This window comes from Lissotriton helveticus, chromosome 7, assembly GCF_964261635.1.
Source record: "Lissotriton helveticus chromosome 7, aLisHel1.1, whole genome shotgun sequence".
Classification (NCBI taxonomy): domain Eukaryota; kingdom Metazoa; phylum Chordata; class Amphibia; order Caudata; family Salamandridae; genus Lissotriton; species Lissotriton helveticus.
The window spans coordinates 1,834,875,267-1,834,894,347 of NC_136068.1; the positions used below are offsets into that span (position 1 = coordinate 1,834,875,267).

The 19,081-nt window shown below is 47.3% G+C and overlaps 1 long non-coding RNA gene across 1 annotated transcript in view; it reads left to right on the forward strand.

Annotated features, from left to right (window-relative positions):
* The first annotated feature begins 11,984 nt into the window (after positions 1–11,984).
* Positions 11,985–19,081, forward strand: part of LOC144767750 (uncharacterized) — a 45,392-nt gene continuing 38,295 nt past the window's right edge. Inside the window, exon 1 of the long non-coding RNA XR_013598334.1 lies at positions 11,985–12,062. This is a non-coding gene — a long non-coding RNA (uncharacterized LOC144767750). The remainder of the gene's footprint in view (positions 12,063–19,081) is intronic.

Sequence of the window (19,081 nt, forward strand, 5' to 3'; positions counted from 1 at the left end):
TACACATGAGCCATCAACAAAGAAAATTTCATCAGGGTCTACCAGTGGCTCATCAACAATATCCGGTCTGGGTTTGGTGCACAGTTCAGTCACATCAAGGCAATCATGGTCTTCACAATCATCGTCTAAGTCACTTGGTAATGGCATCAAAGTAGCAGGATTCAAGACCGAGCACCTCCTAAGGGTCACATTCTCCGCAGCAAGTATAACCTGCTCGTAGCGTGTGAGCCTGTTGTTTGTCAAGTGCTGCGTCTTGGTCCTGGTCATCAACAATTCCACTGAATGAGGCACATGTACTGTCAGAGAATGACTCATCACAATGCTTTCACACCTTTCAATGCTGACACATGTTGCGGCAACGGATTTAAGACATCCGGGCAATGCTGCGGCTACTGGATCTAAGGTAGCCAAGAAGTAAGCAACTGGTCTACGGACTCCTCCATGATCTTGTGCTAAGACTGCCAAAGCACACCCCTCTCTCTCACAACAGAACAGTGAAAATGATTTGATGTAATCGGGCACTCCCAGAGCCGGAGCGCGACACAAGTCTTCTCGCAGCTCAAGGAAAGCCATCATACAATCTTTGTCCCATGGTACTGGATCACTTACATCCTTGTGCGTCAGTTTCTGCAATGGTTTCGCCTTCAGGGAAAAATTGGCAATCCACTGGCGACAGTAGCCAACCATGCCCAAGAACATCCTAACCTCTCTCTGGGTTGAAGGCACCATCATTCTCATGATCGCCTCCATCCTGTCAGGCAACACTTTCCTCTTTCCCTTCTCTATTCTGTGACCCAGATACTGTACTTCAGACAAACAGTACTGTAACTTGCTGGGAGATACCTTGTGTCCATTCTCTGCTAAATGGTTCAACAAAGCAATGGTGTCAATTCTACAAGCATCTTCTGTCTCTGACGCAACAAGGAGATCGTCTATGTACTGTACGAGAACGGAGTTCTGCGGTAGTACCAAACTCTCAAGATTCTTCTTCAGCAACTGATTAAAGATCGATGGGCTCTCCGTGTACCCGTGAGGGATACGACACCACGTTAGAACACGATTCTCCATTTTGAACGCAAAAAGAAATTGGCTCTCCTCATGCAATGGAATCGAAAAGAAAGCCTGACCCAAATCTATCACAGAAAACCATTCAGCTTGGAACGGTATCTGAAACAGTATCACTGATGGATTCGGTACCACTGGACAGCATGGGACAACTATGTTGTTCACTTTTCGCAAATCCTGCACAATCCTAAACTTCCCGCTAGGCTTCTGCAAACCTACGATCGGGGAGTGGCATGGACTGCCCATGACTTCCTTCAGAATTCCCTGTCTAATCATGGATTCGATCACAGGTCTTATCCCTGCAATCGTTTCCGGAGTCAACTTGTATTGGGGTGTTCTTGGGAACTCAGCATTTGGCCTTACTTGAATCTTAACTGGCTCCACTCCTCTAATCAAACCGATCTCCTCTCCTGTAAAGTCCCACACTTCCTGTGAGACCGAGTCCCTCAAATCCCAAGGGAGTTCCTCCACAGTTAAAGCAGGATACAATTCTATGCACACATGCGTATTTGCAACCTTAAAGTCAGCATCATCGTCATTTGTCTGCAACTCCACTCCCCTTGGGGTACAGTAGATGGTACAATTGAGTTTACACAGGAGATCTCTCCCTAACAGACACACAAGACTGGAATCACACACTACGAATTGGTGATTGTCCCTGAAACTACCGATCTTCACTGGGACTGGTTCCGTCAATGGGTTTGTCATTTTCCTGTTTGCAACGCCTACAACTTGGATTGTCTGTCCTGAAAGGGGTAAATTGGGGACTATTGCAGACCGTACAGTAGAACGGGAAGCACCAGTATCTACCAAAAAGGTGGTGGGATGTCCATCTACATCAGCCTCTACGAATGGTCCCCGCTGATCTACCTCCAGAACTGCCCCGAGGGTACAGTCCTCCTCCCCACTCAGACACCGTCCTGTCACTGGGTCAAAGTAATAGTACTCGTCCCCTTCAACTATGAAAGGCATCTGCTTGTAAACCTTGTTCCCCACTGAAATCTTCGGTGGCTGGGGAACCGGAGCCTTAGGAGCTGAAGTCCCCCCTTTAGTCGTCCTGAACTTAGTTACTGTTACTTTCTGTTCCGGAGGGGCTTGAACCTCCTCCTCCTCTTCTTCCTGCCCTTGATTCTCCGGGTTATGGGGACACTTGCGTCTCCAATGTCCGACCTCGTGACACTGATGACACTTGGTGGTCTTTTTCAGAGTCGCCGGGTCTATCCTTGGTCTTGGGCCTTCCTCGTTGTCCCTTTTCTGTCCCCCTTGTTTTCTTCCTAAGGTTCCATTTCCTGACTGACCCTGTCTTCCCGATTGCATCTGGACTAACATCAGTTTATCCTTAAGCTTCTTTGTCTTAGAGTCTATCTCGTCACTGCAATACCTCACGTACCTCAAGACCTCGTCCAGAGGCTTGTTCTGCCAACAAATTAAATGTTGTTGTATCATGAGACAAATATCAGGTCGCAGTCCCAGAACAAACTTAGACACGAATTGTCCCATGTCCTTTGGGTCCATCACATCCAATCCACTGTACTGTTTAAAAATCTGCAGTAATTTCTCATAAAACTAGTGAACTGTCTCCTTCTGGTTTCACTGCTTCCCGTGCAGCCGAGCAAAGCGCTGCCGTGGAAACAGGCTTTTTCCCCGCTTGCCGCCATTCAGCAAGGCTCACCCCTGGCCACGCCCACCAGAACGAGGCCACGCCCTGTCTCCCCCCTAAAGCATGTGCATCCCCCGTACGCGCGGCGGACGTGCGCAGCGGGCGCGCCTAAGGCAAGCCCGTCTGCGCCCGTCTGCGACGGGCCGGGACCAGGGGCCATGGATCCTGCCCATTTTCTGGCGTATTCCTCAGCCCAACTCTCCGCTGCCTCTCCTCTCTCCCCTTCCCTACTGCGCCGTCTGGATTCTTTCGGCATCCTCGCCCCCCGCCCCCCTAGCCCACCTTTTTCTACCGGCAGCCCCATCTCTCCCTTCATAGCTCCCCCTGCCACCATTCGTCCTTCACCTGCCCCTCAGGCAGTCTCTGCTTATCTGCTCAACACCCGCTCTGCTGTTAAGCGTCAGATGGAACTTTTTAATTTACTGAATACCGACTCTCCAGACTATCTCTTCCTAACCGAAACTTGGTTTTCCGCTGATTCCCTCCCGGACCTCCTGGCTATCCTTCCTGATACCCACTATGCCATCCGGGCAGATCGCCCGGCTGGCAAGGTTGGGGGTGGTGTGGCAATGATTTTTCGTTCCACCTTGAAATTTCAACTTCTTGCTCACCCCCCCATACCTAATGTGGACTACTTAGTGGCCCACTCTCTCAATCTTCCCATCCCTCTCACTATTGTCCTTATGTACCGTCCCCCCAAGCTATGCCTTTATTTGTAGCAGCTTTACAGGATCTTCTGGCCACACTTGTGGTCAACAACTCCACGGTTATTTTACTTGGTGATTTTAACTTCTGGCTAGGCGACCCCAGGGAAGACCTGTCTTCTAAAGACTTCTCTGCTACCCTACAGAGTTTGAACTTTACATCCCATGTCACGGTCCCCACCCATATCCAGGGTCATACCCTAGATCAAATCTGGTCGTCTGGCTGCGACATCTCATCCCTTTCTATACTCCCCTGCGTCTGGTCCGACCACTCCATCATTTCTTTTCTTATTCATACGGCCTCGGTAGATAAGCTGCCCCGACCCAAAAATATTCTGGCTCGCAGCTGGAAGGACACTGACCTCAACTCCCTCTCGCTCTCCTTGGCCTCTTCAGCTCCGGATCTCTCCGACCTCCCTCTGGATTTGAAGGCAGACACCATCAGCACCTGGCTCTCCTCTTCTTGCGATCAGGTCGCTCCGCTAAAACAAATCAAATCCGCTCGCCCTCACGATGCGCACAAATGGTTCACCAAGGAGCTCAAGGCCCTCAAACTTGATCTCAGGCGGTCGGAGCGCCATTGGAGACGGAACTACTGCCCTAATCTTCGTGCCAAATACAAACTTCTTCTGAACAACTATAAAAGAGCAATTCTCGTGGCCAAAACAAAATATTTCACCGAAAAAGTTGCTCTTTCCGCCAACAAATCCCGAGAAATCTTCTCCCTGGTCCACAACCTAGCTACCTCTGACCGCACTAACGCCAGCCCTGCTTCATCTCAGTCCCTCTGCTTGTCACTCAATGATTATTTCATTGACAAGATTATTAACATCAAGGCTAATATCCCTATAGTTTCCCAAGCTGGCTCTTCCTGCCCCCTCCCTTTGCCCCCCTCCTTCTTGGATCACTTCCCACCCATCTCCTTGGATTGTTTTCTTAAATTACTTACAAAAGTTAAGTCTGGCTCTCCGGCGGACTGTGCTCCTGCACGGGTTCTTAAAATCCTCTTCACCAACTGTCCCGCTCCCCCCCTTGCTCTTCTTAATGCTTCCTTGGCTTTGGGCTCTGTCCCTTCATCCTTTAAATCTGCCATTGTTTTTCCCATCCTTAAAAAAACTGGTTTGGATCCCACTTCTCCTTCTAATTTCAGGCCTATTTCCCTCCTTCCTTACTTGGGCAAAATCCTGGAGAGCCATATCACATCTTGCCTGTCCAACTATATCGAGGAGAACCTCCTTCTGGCCTCCCATCAGGCAGGCTTTCGCCCAGGCCACTCCACGGAGTCAGTGATTATCGCAGTCTTGGACGAACTTAAAGGGAAAGCAGACATCAACCTCCCCCAGGCCTTGGTCCTCCTCGATTTGTCCGCTGCGTTTGACACGGTCGATCATTCTATCCTCCTTGGCGGTGTCAGCGCAGCGGGCATCCGGGGCGCCGCCTTTTCCTGGCTTGCGTCCTTTCTTTAGGGCAGGACTCAAGCGGTCCACCTATCAGGCTTCTCGGCCCCCCCGCTTGATCACTTGCGGGGTCCCCCAAGGCTCTTCACTTTCTCCCCTCCTTTTCAATCTGTATATCTACCCTCTTATCACTTCACTTCTCAAGCTGGGGGTATCTGTATACAACTATGCGGATGACCTCCAGCTAGTCTTCGATCTCTCTTCCCCCTCTGTGTCACTTCCTAAGTTCTGCTCCACCTTAGTTTTTATATCTGAATGGATGAGCTCCAATCATTTGAAGCTCAATCCGGACAAGACGGAACTTGTCCTCACGGGTGGCCCCTCTAATCCTTGGTCCACGGTTCATTGGCCCCCCTCCTTTGGTCCCCCTCCCTCACCGGTCTCTTCTGTCCGGACTTTGGCAATCAAGGTCAGCCACGATCTGACTATGCATGCCCAAATTAGCTCCGTGGTGTCCTCTTGTTTCTTGTCCCTTCGCCTCATCCGAAAGATCTCCCGGTATTTCACGGCGGATGCCCTTAAAACCATAGTCATGGCCCTTGTCACCTCCCGCCTCGACTATGGGAACGGCCTGTACGTGGGCATACCTGCCTACGAAACCCGCCGTCTCCAGGCCATTCAAAATCAGGCCGCCCGTCTCATCCTTCGCCTTCCTAAATCTTCCCACATCACCCATGCTCTCGAATCTCTTCATTGGCTTCCTGTGCATTCCAGATCTGTTTTCAAATTGGCCTGCTTGGCCTTTCGCGCGCACACCCACTCGGCTCCACTTTTTATTGGCTCTCTCATCACTCCTCATGTCCCAAGCCGCACCCTCCGCTCTTCCTCCCTCTCTCTTCTTCATGTCCCTCGTTTCCGCAAATCCAAAATGGGAGGCACTCGATTTGCGGTCTTGGACCCCCAGATCTGGAATAGCCTCCCTCTGTTCATTCGCTCTATTCCTATCTACACCCACTTCTGCAAGGCTCTCAAAACTTTCCTGTTCTCCCAAGCATTTCCTTGCTAGTCCTCCCGTGCTCCCCTCATGAATCTGGCTTAACCCCTCAGGGCCAGGAAGCCGCTTGGCCGCAGTGCGCTTAATCAAGTTCCTTTTCAAATTCAAATTCAAATTCAAATTCGGTTCCTGCCTAGTTCGATCTATCTTCACCCAGTCTATGTCCTGTGGTGGTACCTTAGTCTTCAACCACGTGATCGCCTGCTCATACTTTATCATTACCCTGGGTGAGGGTCCATTCGGGGCAGCATCCCGGTCTGGCTCCACTGTGGGCCATTCGACACTGACCTTACATGCTATCCACAGGTCTCCTGGAACCACAATGTCAAACAGTGTGTTTAGATCAATCCACAGTACCTTTGAGATCTTAACAAACCTCTCTACCTGTTTGTACCATTCCACTGGACTCTCGCGCAACTTCGGAAACGAGTTCGTAAAGGCAGCCAAATCTCCCCTGCTCCAGCGTACATGTACATATCCCCCGTGAGCCACCTCCCGCAAGGGGTACGCCTCCGCATGCATCAACCCTCCTCCCGGGGATGTCTCAATAGCACTTCGCCTAACACTCTTTTTCTTTGACCACCTTTCCTCCCATTTGTCCAATTGGGTCCAAGTTCGAAGTCCCACGACCAGTTCCCTGATGTGGGTTTTTAATCCGATCACCCTCTTCTCTTCTAGATCTTGGTCCAAGTACTGCAACCTATGGCCACCCTGTAATGCTTTCGTCCTTGTCAAATCCACAGCATACTTATTCGCTAACTCAGACAATTTCTCATGTGCTGTCCTAGCCCTTCGGGTAACGTCTTTCGCCACGAACAATAGTTCATCTGGTTCATAGAGTTCGATTCTCTCTAGTGGCAATGTGCCTTCCACTATTTCCTCCACTTCTGATTTGAGTCTCAGTACATCAATCCTTCTTGCCTTTATCGCCGCCCTCAATGTACCTTGGCTAGAAGTTCCATTAGAGTCCCTCCCGCCACAGTCCTGACTCACTCGTCTGTCCTCTTCGGGTGTGTTATGGGGAACCCTTCGATTTTCCCAACTGTCGCGGTCCCATTCCCTTCTATTATCGCTAGGGGTGTGTTGGGATGCCCCCCTACTTTCCACACTCCCGCGATCCCATTCCTGCCTGCTTTCGCTAGGTGTGCAGTGAGGCACCCCCCTACTTTTGTGGTTCCCATTGCCAAAATGCTTTCCCGACCTGTTGCTCTGGGTATCCACAATCGTTTCCCATGTTCTCAAATCAGGCCTTAATTCTCTAAGTGACCTTGGCCGTGGTCCTCTCAAGTCCATCTGTCCTCTCCTGATGAGTCTGCCGATGCTGCCAAAGGGGTGCTCCTTTCTACAGGCCTTGGTAATTGGCTCCATCCGTCCGCCACATTACTCCTTCCTTCCCTGACACTTCTGTCTCTCTCTGTTTGTGACGGACCCTCACTTGGTGTCTGCTCTGGATTGTACACTGATACTATGGGACCTATGGTAACAGGTACCGTAAGAGCATCTGGCAGCCTCTGAGAATCGACACCCCCTTCCTCTTGTACGTTTTGTACCGTAAATCTTCCCACCACTCTCGTCCTTGGCGAAGGTTGAGGTGCCCTTTCTCCCTCTACCGAGCTGAACCTGTCCCCTAAGGGGCTCAAGCCGCTCTCTGTTGGGACGCCACCATCCGCGGCGGAGGCTTCCCTGCTCATTGCTGATGTTGACCTTCCCTCTACCTCAGGATTATATGGAGGTGGTCTCTCCGACAGCAGTCTCTCTATCAGGCTGTCGTCTGTCTCACTGTCCTCATCCTCAGTGCTTCTCCTCTGCGCATCGCCTGTATTGACCAACAACGGGTACAACCTGTCCCCTTCGATGGTCTGCACTCTCCACCTCTTGGCCAGTGCATCCCATCTCGCATCTTGCACCGCCCTAACTGATCGTTTCACTCTTTCTTGTCTCCTATCTCTGTTCCTTTCATGGGCTGCCCTGATCCACGCATTTAGCGCTTCAAACTGTGTTGGTCTAGGCAAAGGTCGCAACGCAGCCATAATCGCTTTTAGCTGATACAACACCTCTAATCTAAATGTTCCATATTTAGGAAAAGTCAATTCCTCGTTTCCATCTGTCATCTTACACCAATTCTCAAGCCACAATATGGTATGCAACCCAACATTCGTAGCCATATAATGGGCTGGGGTATCCTCGGGTGGAGCCTCTTCCCCACCCCGAGGTTCTAACTTCTTTTCGCCTTTGAAACAATTTCGCAACACTTTTAAGCATTTCATGATGAAACCCACAACGTTTCTTTGTTTACAGCGCTCTTTTACTTCTCGATGACAATCCACCAATCCCAGCGCGGCTCGACACTAACCACCCTATCCCAGCGCGGCTCCACACTAACCGCCCTATCCCAGCGCGGCTCCTTCTGACGTCACTCGCCTCCGTTACGCAGCAGTTCCCCTCCTTTCTCCGCTCGTCTCCCGGTCACGCATGCATCCCAATCATACACTGGAAATGATCACTTCCGACCAAGCAACCACTTCCTTGACTGTACGTCCACAGTGTGACTGTAATTGTCACCGAACTGGCAAATCTCTGTCCACAAACGACCGGACAATCGCCTCAACTGACAGGTTACAAAAACACGGCAACTTCCGACCAGCGTCCGTTACCCACACATTCACACATTCATTCCCCCTATCTCGGTCCTGCGGGCGATCAATGGTACCTCATGACCCCCTTAACAATGGTCGACAATTACTATGGGTGTTCGATACACCCGGACCACTTAAACTCCCCTTGAGCCTAAGATTTTCACTGGTTGCGCGCGCTCACAACCTGATCTCCTTTCTCACTACAGGCACTCAACTCCGCAAGACAATACAACACAACAATACAACGTAATACCGCAATCTAACAACGCATGACCCTTTTCATACTCACTCTCTTCCGACCTGCTGCATTCTGCCGCACCGTCACTTTCCGTCAGTTTCCATGGAACGCCATCCTCCGTCCGCAACTCTCTGGACACTCGCCATTGGTTCTCTATGGGCCTCGGGGAAATCTCAACCTACTCTAGATTGCCCTCACTCCAGAAGATAAACCATCCTACTCTGCTACCAACTGGAAAGGCGGGATTTTCCTTCTAGAGTCTGCTTACCGTTTTCCAGAATCCCGTCACAGGTCGACTAGACCTTTTTACCTGTCATAGAATGAATTAGGCAACCTATCCACCAATAGTCAATCAAATTTCAACGATTCCCATTGTTTTCCCCCAAAGAACCACCGACTAAGGACTCAGTTTGAAAATGTATTACATAACCAAAAACAACTGAAGGTATAAACACCTCAGCAAAAGGTTCAGAAGATAAACAGGCACTAATACAAATATAACCCTACGGAAAAGTCTCAGACGGCTTATGAATAATACAAGAATCAATTCGAGAATCATCAGGCTAACAAGAATTGCTATAACCTGAGTTCTAGTATGCATTGGAAAGGAGTATAGATCCGGTTAATCTGTCCTTACACTATACTAAGTGACATCCCTACTCAGCAATAGCCCAACCTAATAAAGGTGTCAGCAGTGGTGACTTCCAACGAAGTTCACTCACTTTCCTCCTACTTAGTCTAGAGATCTCTCAGTCATAGCTAAGCTCTCTGTCAACCAACCGCTCCCTCTCGCCTCTCAGCCCATCTACTCTGCTTCCACCCTCGGGGTGCTGTCCCTAATACAAAACCCCACAATGCGGACGACACGCCTTCAGGTACGCACCTCTCAAAAGTGTTGGTTTTCAGAATTTTCCATTATGGCACATCTCCATCCTTGTCCGTTAAGACGTCCTTGGGCCCCACACTCTCCTTCGCTTCAAGTTGCTTCCTTGAATTCCTCGGCGACTCCTCCATGTCTGAGTCTAGCTTCCTAGCACTCATACACAATGGGCCCTTCTACTTTACTGTCTACTTGGTCCGGCACCTGCAAAGGAATACATGTGAAGCGGCTCGCAAATTCTTTAATGTTGCAATGGACTTTAGCTAAAGGCAGCTTTCTTCATAAAACATTTCTACGATTTAATGCTCAGCAAGACATTTTCGATCAGGCCTACACAATTTCCATGAACTGGGCCTCTGCACGTTTATAGTCCCAACATCCTAACATGAACATTTCTTTCGTTTCTTAAGCCTCCATCTTTAAAGCAAATACATTTTTCTACTTCAAGCACTTTTATAACATGTAAAAAGGTACACTATAACTTTAATAAAGCAGAACCAAATACACAATGGTGATCAAATTACAACACCTCTTATTAGTGAAAGGCTTCACGTCAAACGACATCCCTATATTAAAACGGCATTACTAATTTTGAAAACTCTTAACATTAGCTCTCCATGTATCTCTAATACCAAGTACATTAGTCCTCAACCCTACATTACATTTGAACACGATTAGTAAGTCCTCTATATACGCGGGGTGTTGACTACTTATATATATGATACACCCCTACGAATTTTTACTTCTGTTTGACGCTCTCTCAGTAGAATCTATTTATAGCTTGCCACGTGCCTGAACGGATCCTGGGCTGGCCTGGTAGGATTGCTCCTTGAACCTGTTGATAAGAGAACGTACATCGGTCTCCTCCCGAGAGTCTCTTCCTCCTGCAGTCTCATGTGCCATGAAATAATTTTCGGCAGTGAAGGCAGAAACCACGCTTGCTTGTACATATGCCGTCTGCGACATTGCAATAAGAAACTGTATCCAGCGTGACACCGGAGTAGGCACCGTGGAGTCACTTTGTATCTTGCTTTATGGCGCCATGTTGTATCGTGCTCTAGTAACTAATTTCATGGTGTGATGAGCAATCCTTCTTTCTACACATCACTTGTTCACCAGTATGGAAGAAGGGACATTTCACGTCTACCTCGGCAGATGGGAGAGCTTCCTCTAACCAGTGCTTGTTGTATTTTGCACTCTCTGTTCCTAACGTTATCCTTTTCCCCTTCCTTCCGTGACTCGTCTCTGTTTTACTTTCATTTTCAGCTGTTTTCTTTCGTCTTCATTAGACTATATCAAGGTCACAATCAGTCCATTTCACAGCAGAGAAGGGTGCAATAAAAACAGAAAAGTAACAATATGCAGCAGACCCGCTGTTATTCTGCTGCAGCAGAGCGGCCATAGATTGTATGGGCATGGAGCCTCGGTTATGAGGCGCTACTCTTCGTGAAGCAGCTATTAACTGAAGTTCACCCCCTCTGCCAGGCAGTTAATGTTGCCTTCCAAGGGCTGGGAGATGAAAGGTGTCCGCAGATGCTGGACAGGTAGGGAGCTCTTGGGTACTCAGAAGAGGAGGGCGGCGTGATCCATGTAGGGAGAGCAGGGCCACTCACTTGTCTTTTAAGAACAGGCTTTCTCAAGCCTCCACTCTCTTCCACGTGTCCCTCGCCTTCCCGCCATTGTCTCCCTCTTTCTCCCCCCCTACTCATGCATCTTCTTATTTCCGTCTCCCCTGCTCTCTCTCTCTCGTGATCTTCTTCCACAACATTTTCTTTCCTCCTTTATCCCCCTGTCCCTTTTGCGGCTTTCTTCTCTCTCGCCTTTCCCCATGACTATGCTCCTCTCTTTCCGAGTGGTTACTCCTTGTCCCTTCCCCTTCCCTCTGTTTTTCTCTACTTGTCCTAGGCTTTGTGGCTCCTTTTTCTAAACTGAATGTTTGAGCTATTGGTGTTGCATTATTATTAGCAATGCCAATAGCTCAAACTTTAATAATGCGAGACCTATTGCATTGCAAATGCTTGTTCCACTCCAGTTCTCCCGCCCCTCCCATCAGTCACGTCCGCCTCTTGTGAGATGTCTTTATACTGGATGCCCATGCCTGAGGTGCCGGACCAGCAGTGGGTAAAGTGCAACCTAGGAGTGGTTGAAGGAGCAATACCCGGGAGGGGCTGCAGGGGGCAGTGGAACTCCAACTCCTGCCTCCAGCCCCAGACTAAGGGTTATCATTATTTCATAGGAAATGTCTTTTAAATGCTTCTTCCTGGTACTATCTGTGCATTGCATTACACTCGCTGAAAGAACACCCTTTTCTTTCTAGGTCATAAGCTGCCTGTATTTCTGAGAAGAAGAGTGTCCATAGCCCAGCTGCTGGCTGCTGTCATAGTGCTGCTGATGCTCGCTGTAGCCTTCTACTTGGCGCATCTCGCAGGTGAGTGGCCGCTTCTTCATGTTGTGACAGCCTCTTGAACCCCGTTTTTCCAGTCTTCCGAATTGCTGCTGCCTGGGTCAGCCCTGACATGGAAACCCCGGGTCCACACGGGCTCTGCCTCCTGAGCGCCAGCAGTATTTGCAGCCGATTATGCATCAGGCCACAGTTTTGGTGCAAAGTCCGTGGCCGGCCTTATTTTCTATGTTGAGAGGGAGGGGGGCTGGGTGGAGGAAGGGGGTGGGTTGTGCGAACATGAGACTTGATTCAACCTCATGCCTCTTTAATCCACCACCAGACGCTCCCTCCCCTTTATGCCCGTTTTGTAGGTTCCTGCTTTCTCCAGTTGTCACTGTTTTTTAGTCTTTCTTTCCCCTCTGTCCTTCCTTCCACTTGGGTGTCTTTCTTTCTCTGGGTCAAAGTCTGACGAGGACAAAATAGGCGCCGGTGCCTAAAAATAGGTGCCGGTGGGTCCCACCTCCAGCCACCGGCTCAAATTAAGGACTGAGCCCGTGCGTTTTTTAGACTGCATTACCTGCAGCACCCCTGCTACACACGCCTCGATAATAGGCAGCCTTAGCTTCAGCATTGTTGAGGCCTCGCTGTGATGGAGCACGTGTCCCACCAAGTAGCACCCCAGCCGCAAAACTATGGAATAGCTTGCCCAGTGGCGTAACGAAACCTGAGGGGGCCCCCCTGCAAAGTTCAAGGAGGGGGCCGCCTGACCCACCGCCCACCACTTTGCCCCACTGCCCAAAAATTGGGTATATTTTGAATTGAAACCTCCAACATTTAATGAAATGCCTCTATATTTGCATACTCAAAATTCGAATAAGAAAGTAAGAAACACTTTTAACATATAAGCCACAGGAGATTACTCTTGTTGTTAGGTTGTTATTTACCCTCACGCCCAGGGCACCCACTACCTAGAGTTACCCTGATTACGTGATTCACACTTGGAGTGCGATAGTCCACATTGCAATTGGATTCAACATATAAGCTACACCATTTGTAACATTATTGTCAAGAGCAGATTATTTAACGGAGATAGGAATCAGAGCAATGCTAAGGAGCGGTCGTATTGTTAGAGGAACTGCCTATCGATGAAGAACAAGGAACAACTACATAGGTTCTGAGTTAGAATTGACATTGATGGAAAATAACTTGAAACATTGAAAGACAATCCAAGAAATGCAATTTAACAGGCTTGATTGACAATATACAGGAGCAGTACACAAGATATAACCCAATATCCTGCTTGCTCCAAGAGAAATAAACTGGTGTGAATTATCTGCATGCCACACACTTGTGTCTGTTAGGGATTTTGAATGATATTAACCACTCTATAGTATTTAAAATGAACTGACGATACACTTTCAATATCTACTATCAGGGCTTTATTAGTAAGCAGGGCATAAACAGGCAGGCACACAAGGCTGAGGATGAAAACTGCTTGGATGCTTCAGAACATTGATGCAGATGTATGCCTATATTTATCATTTCTGTATTGTAAACAAAGCTAATTACACGATTTCAGGTGCACATATTATAGACAAGTGCAAACAACACCATCAATAACGCATCATGCAGGATAAAAATAAACCATATTATCAAGTACCTAATGACAGAATTTATACCAACTGTGACTGGTGAAGCAATTTAAAACGTGCAAATACTTTCAAAGTGCATAATAAAAGAATCAGCAATCCAGCAATATACGAAACTCAAGCGTGTTGTAAAGCAACACCCCTGTCTTCTTGCATCAAGGTGAAAACACTTTCAAAGTACGTGATAAAAACAAATCCTGCAGTATGCAGAAATGAATTCTGGTTGGGCAAACAATTGCCCCTTTGGTTTGTGTATGAAGGGGTGCAAATACTTCAAAGTGACTCGTCAAACAATAACTTGTGGAACAAAAGGAGTGGTTCACAGTAGGTGAGGTAGTAGTCACCTTTACCCACCTAGACAATTGTATCTGGGGGAGAGAGTAAAACAGGGGTCATGTTAGTATAGGAGGAGGGGGATTCCTCCATGTGGAACTAGGGCTCTCACACACCCAGCAAGCTAGGTGTCATGCTTCATCATTTGAGCCTGCTCCTCGTTGGGCCGGCGCTGCAATGCCCAACGGGCACCCTTAAAGGGGCTCTTTGTCGGAGATCTTTTATTCCTTGCCGTAAGGGTGCAGTGGGGGTAAGGGGGCCTAGTCTAATGTAGATGTATGCGTTGTGGTTTAAAATAGGTTAAGGATTCCTCTGAGATACTTTATTCTGTTGGGTACCTTACCTAGAGTAAAAATTAATAAGGAGGATAGTGGGTTCTCTGTGTTAAGTGTAGGGACCTCTACTCTACTCCTTGGTGGTAGACATGTTTCTCGCCATATTATTGTCTAAGGGAGATCATTGGCGATTCCTCAGGACTGTGGAGGAAAAAAGAATAGGTGAAAAGAAAACTATCTACAAGTGGGGGTGGTAAGTAAATGGAATTCTACTTGCCACCTTCAAAACTCACCTAGAGTGATCCTCCTAGGTGATAGAGACTGGCTAAATTATAGGGAGTGATGGCCTCATCTGGTGCAGCAGTAAAAAGAGAAACGCAACAGTAGTGTCCCTGTTCCGAAGTTCGGAACTGCTTATACGACCTACCCCAACCGCTGCTCCTCGGGATGGTGACAATAACATGCACAGCAGCATACAAAAATCAAATCTAACCAGTTTAATCAGACTATGGCCCTTTAGTTTGTGAATGAAGGGACAAATATTTCACAATTAATTTTAAGACAATAACAAGTACAGCAGGCAGCAGCATACAAAAATCAAACCAGTTTAGTCAGCCAATGCCCCTTTGGTTTGTGCATGAAGGTGCAGATATTTCAAAGTCACTGTTAAAACAATAAGTACAGCAGGCAGCAGCATATAAAATCCCTGTATTGTACCCTTCCCAGGCACACACATCTAGCACAGTCACTGCTCCTGTGCAGCACTGCACATCAACCTGAAGTAGGCCAAGGATGAGTCAAGCACGCAGCAGCTCAACTTTTAAAAAAGTGAGTGAGCCTGTAGGCCTCACTCCAGAAGGACCTCTTCACTACTACTGATCACCACACAGTATGCTGCCACCACTGCCCTTGTGCTGCTTAACACCTGGCGAAGGCTGTAGCCTTCCACCACTATAAGGATAGCTGGGTGCCCCTCCTGGTCCAACAAGACCGCATACCGTGAGACAGATCTGTGTCATGGCGCACCCGCATGATATGTGCTCACCTATAAGAATAAAATCAACATTAGGGTCCAGTGCTTTAAATGGGCCAGTACTCACCGGTACTGAGTACCGGCCCTTCTCAGTTTTCTCCCCCTGAGTACCAAGACTTGTTTTTGGGCAAGGAGAGTACCGCTACTCCCAGAAGCAGCAGGGCTCATGCCCTGAAGTACGGGTACGTGCAATGCAAAAGCTACTGAAAATAACCCTTTCCGAAGGAGCTTGTTTATGTACCGCTCTGGCAGGCAACAGGTAGTGTATTCCTGCCCTGGGGTGCTCCTGCAGTGTTAGGTTTTAATTAGCACCGCAACGAGAATGAAGAAGTCGCCAGAGCTGCCGACGGTGGAACTGGAGAACCAGGTTCGAATCCCGACGTCAGCTCATCATCCTGTGAGTCTGGACAACTTCCTTAACCAGTGGTGCTTAAAAAAAGTAAGCTTTAATAAAAATGTTCTGACTGTCATGTAAAGCACTTAAATGTCCATAGCCCAAATTTGCGCAATATCAATATGCCAAAAATTAGGCCCTGCACCTATGACATTGGAGCTGATGCTTGCCATGTCTGCTATGTAAGGAGGCAATTTGATATTGTGCGAATTTGACCAATGGGTTTTCAAGTGCTTAACATGACAATCAGAACATTTGCATTAAAGCTTACTTATGTTGCTATTGTTAAATTCCTGGCTCATAACCGCGCCCCTAATGGCCCACCCAGTCTAATTAGTGAGTACCGGCACTTCTCATTTTCCATTTAAAGCATTGACTCCAATTGATTGCCTCCCTCTTCTCCTCTTGGGGTGATGGCGGTTCTGTTTACTCCAAGTAGAATGCTGCATTTGGAACCCAGATGTGCATTAATATAGAAGATATGTATCTGCACGCAAAGTTCGGCCAGGGACCATGCTTAATCATTTGATTTTGAGGAATAGGGAGCCTCATGTAGAAACTCAGCTTAAGCATTCCAAGTTTCTAGAGAATAAAGGTTATTTGGTTTGAATAACTTGGGGAAAAAAGGAATCTACAACTAAGCGTTTGAGGTGCTGAATCCGAAACACCAATACTCTATATAGCAAGTCCCAATATAATGTCGTTAATATACTTATACTATATATAGTGCTTTAATTAGGCCGGTACTTACTGGTACTAAGTACCGGCACTTCTACATTTTCTGCTCTTGAGTACCGGAACTTCTCCGTGCCCAAAGAGAGTACTGGTACTCAAGCTCAGTGCAATTTGGCATGTACAAAAAGAAGCGCGACAGACCTGACTAGTCAGTCCGTGTTCATGAAGCACTCTCGTAATCGAGTGCTAATCTGCCCTCAGTGTGCTACTGCGGGGCGGCCCGTATGCATTTATTAGGAGCTGGCAGGAAGTTTGGGAGGGGCCCGAGTCACACTGTGGTAGTTGACACTCTGTGGCGTCAATAGCACTGTAGGTGTGTGAGCAGGGCCTGCTAACAGGCATATTTTCACTGTGGGAAATCTAAGAAAGGATTCCTGCTGACATAGCAGAGTACAGATGCACTTGTTTGAAGTCCGATTGAGGAGGAAGGTGTTGTTCTCAGCAGAGAACTAAATCAAATAAACTTAAACTTAAACTGGAAACTTGAGGAGAAAGGTGCTGATAGTGAAATTGTTTGTTTGTAAAAACAACGGGGTTGACCCTGTGTCCCTCAGAACCTGGGTAATCAATGGTTAAATAGAAATGGTTCTGTCGGGTGAGAACAACAATGATTTACCAAAAAATGCCTTCTCATACAGTTTTCAAACAAGAAGAAACAACAACAACCCCCTCTGAAAGAAAGATAAATAAATACAGGTTCTTACAATAAATGGAGAGAAGGCCTGTGTATAACTTTGTTATATCTTTATATATTTCTCTAAATCAGATTCTTTCGAAAATCGTTTCTATGCAATCCATACAGTGACTGTCAATATATCAAATATAGTGCAAACCAGTGACAATAGTGAATAGTGATCAACTGACAAAAACAATATATACACAATAATAATGAATTCCAATATAGAAAATCTATACAAATATATACAAGTTCTTATTTCATAAAGGCCATCCGCTAATCTAATTTTCCAGAATCCTATTTCTTTCTTTCAATTCGCTGGAATTCTAGAGTTATGAGGCCTGTGGAAAGATGTCGACGTTTCGACCCTTAGGGCGCCAGTGTTTATGGTCGCAGCGGGTCTTTCTCAAGACAAGTATACAGGGCACGACAGTCCTAGCGTCCAAGTACATGCAAGTCACCTGGAATCAAATGGCACAAAGTCCTCTAATCGTGAAGTTTATAGCAGTCACTCTATGTTTATCCGACACGTGTGCTCGTGGAACGGCTGCAAAAAGGAGCTGGCAGGAAGTTTGGGAGGGGCCCGAGTCACACTGTAATAGTTGACACTCTGTGGCGTCAATAGCACTGTAGGTGTGTGAGCAGGGCTTGCTAATAGGCATATTTTCACTGTGGGAAATCTAAGAAAGGATTCCTGCTGACATAGCAGAGTACAGATGCACTTGTTTGAAGTCAGATTGAGGAGGAAGGTGTTGTTCTCAGCAGAGAACTAAATCAAATAAACTTAAACTTGAAACTTGAGGAGAAAGGTGCTGATAGTGAAAGTCAAGCTGACTTTTTGCAGCCGTTCCACGAGCAGACGTGTCGGATAAACATAGCGTGACTGCTATAAACTTCACGATTAGAGGACTTTGTGCCATTTGATTCCAGGTGACTTGCATGTACTTGGACGCTAGGACTGTCATACTTGTCTTGAGAAAGACCCGCTGCGACCTTAAACACTGGCGCCCTAAGGGTCGAAACGTCGACATCTTTCCACAGGCCTCATAACTCTAGAATTCCAGCGAATTGAAATAAATAAATAGGATTCTGGAAAATTAGATTAGCGGATGGCCTTTATGAAATAAGAACTTGTATATATTTGTATTGATTTTCTATATTTGAATTCATTATTATTGTGTATATATTGTTTTTGTCACGTGATCACTATTCACTATTGTCACTGGTTTGCACTATATTTGATATATTGACAGTCACTGTATAGATTGTATAGAAACGATTTTCGAAAGAATCAGATTCAGAGAAATATATAAAGATATAACAAAGTTATACACAGGCCTTCTCTCCATTTATTGTAAGAACCTGTCTTTATTTCTCTTTCTTTCAGAGGGGGTTGTTGTTGTTTCTTCTCGTTTGAAAACTGTATGAGTAGGCATTTTTTGGCAAATCATTGTTGTTCTCACCCGACAGAACCATTTCTAGATAGTGAAATTGTAGCACAGCCAATGGGAATCAAAGTTAGTAATGTGGGCAGCAGCCAGGAATGGATTGGCAAAGCGCATGGGCCCTGCCTGAGTGTCACATGTGGGCTGCTTTCATGGAGGACAACCGACCCCAATATCCTACTGGCCACCCAGCCCCCACCATGGCAACCTGACTAGGCCACTATGCAGGGCCGGCTATAGTGCTGGTGGCACCCTGTGTGACAATGTCTGTCCCCCCCCCCCAAAGACCACCTCTGCCACAGATTCCCTCACTAGAACCCTTTAACAGTGCCCTTTAGTTTTATAGCATCACTCATACCAGTGTAAAGTGTCTGAGCACTTTACACCACACACACATTGCACAGAGAAAATCATATGTGTGTAAATCACCCACTATGGAATGTGTAGGCGGGTCGCAACACAAAAGGCTGTGCTAGGAGGTGGGGAGCCGAGATGAGTGAGAGGCCAGTTTTGTGGCTGTAGTT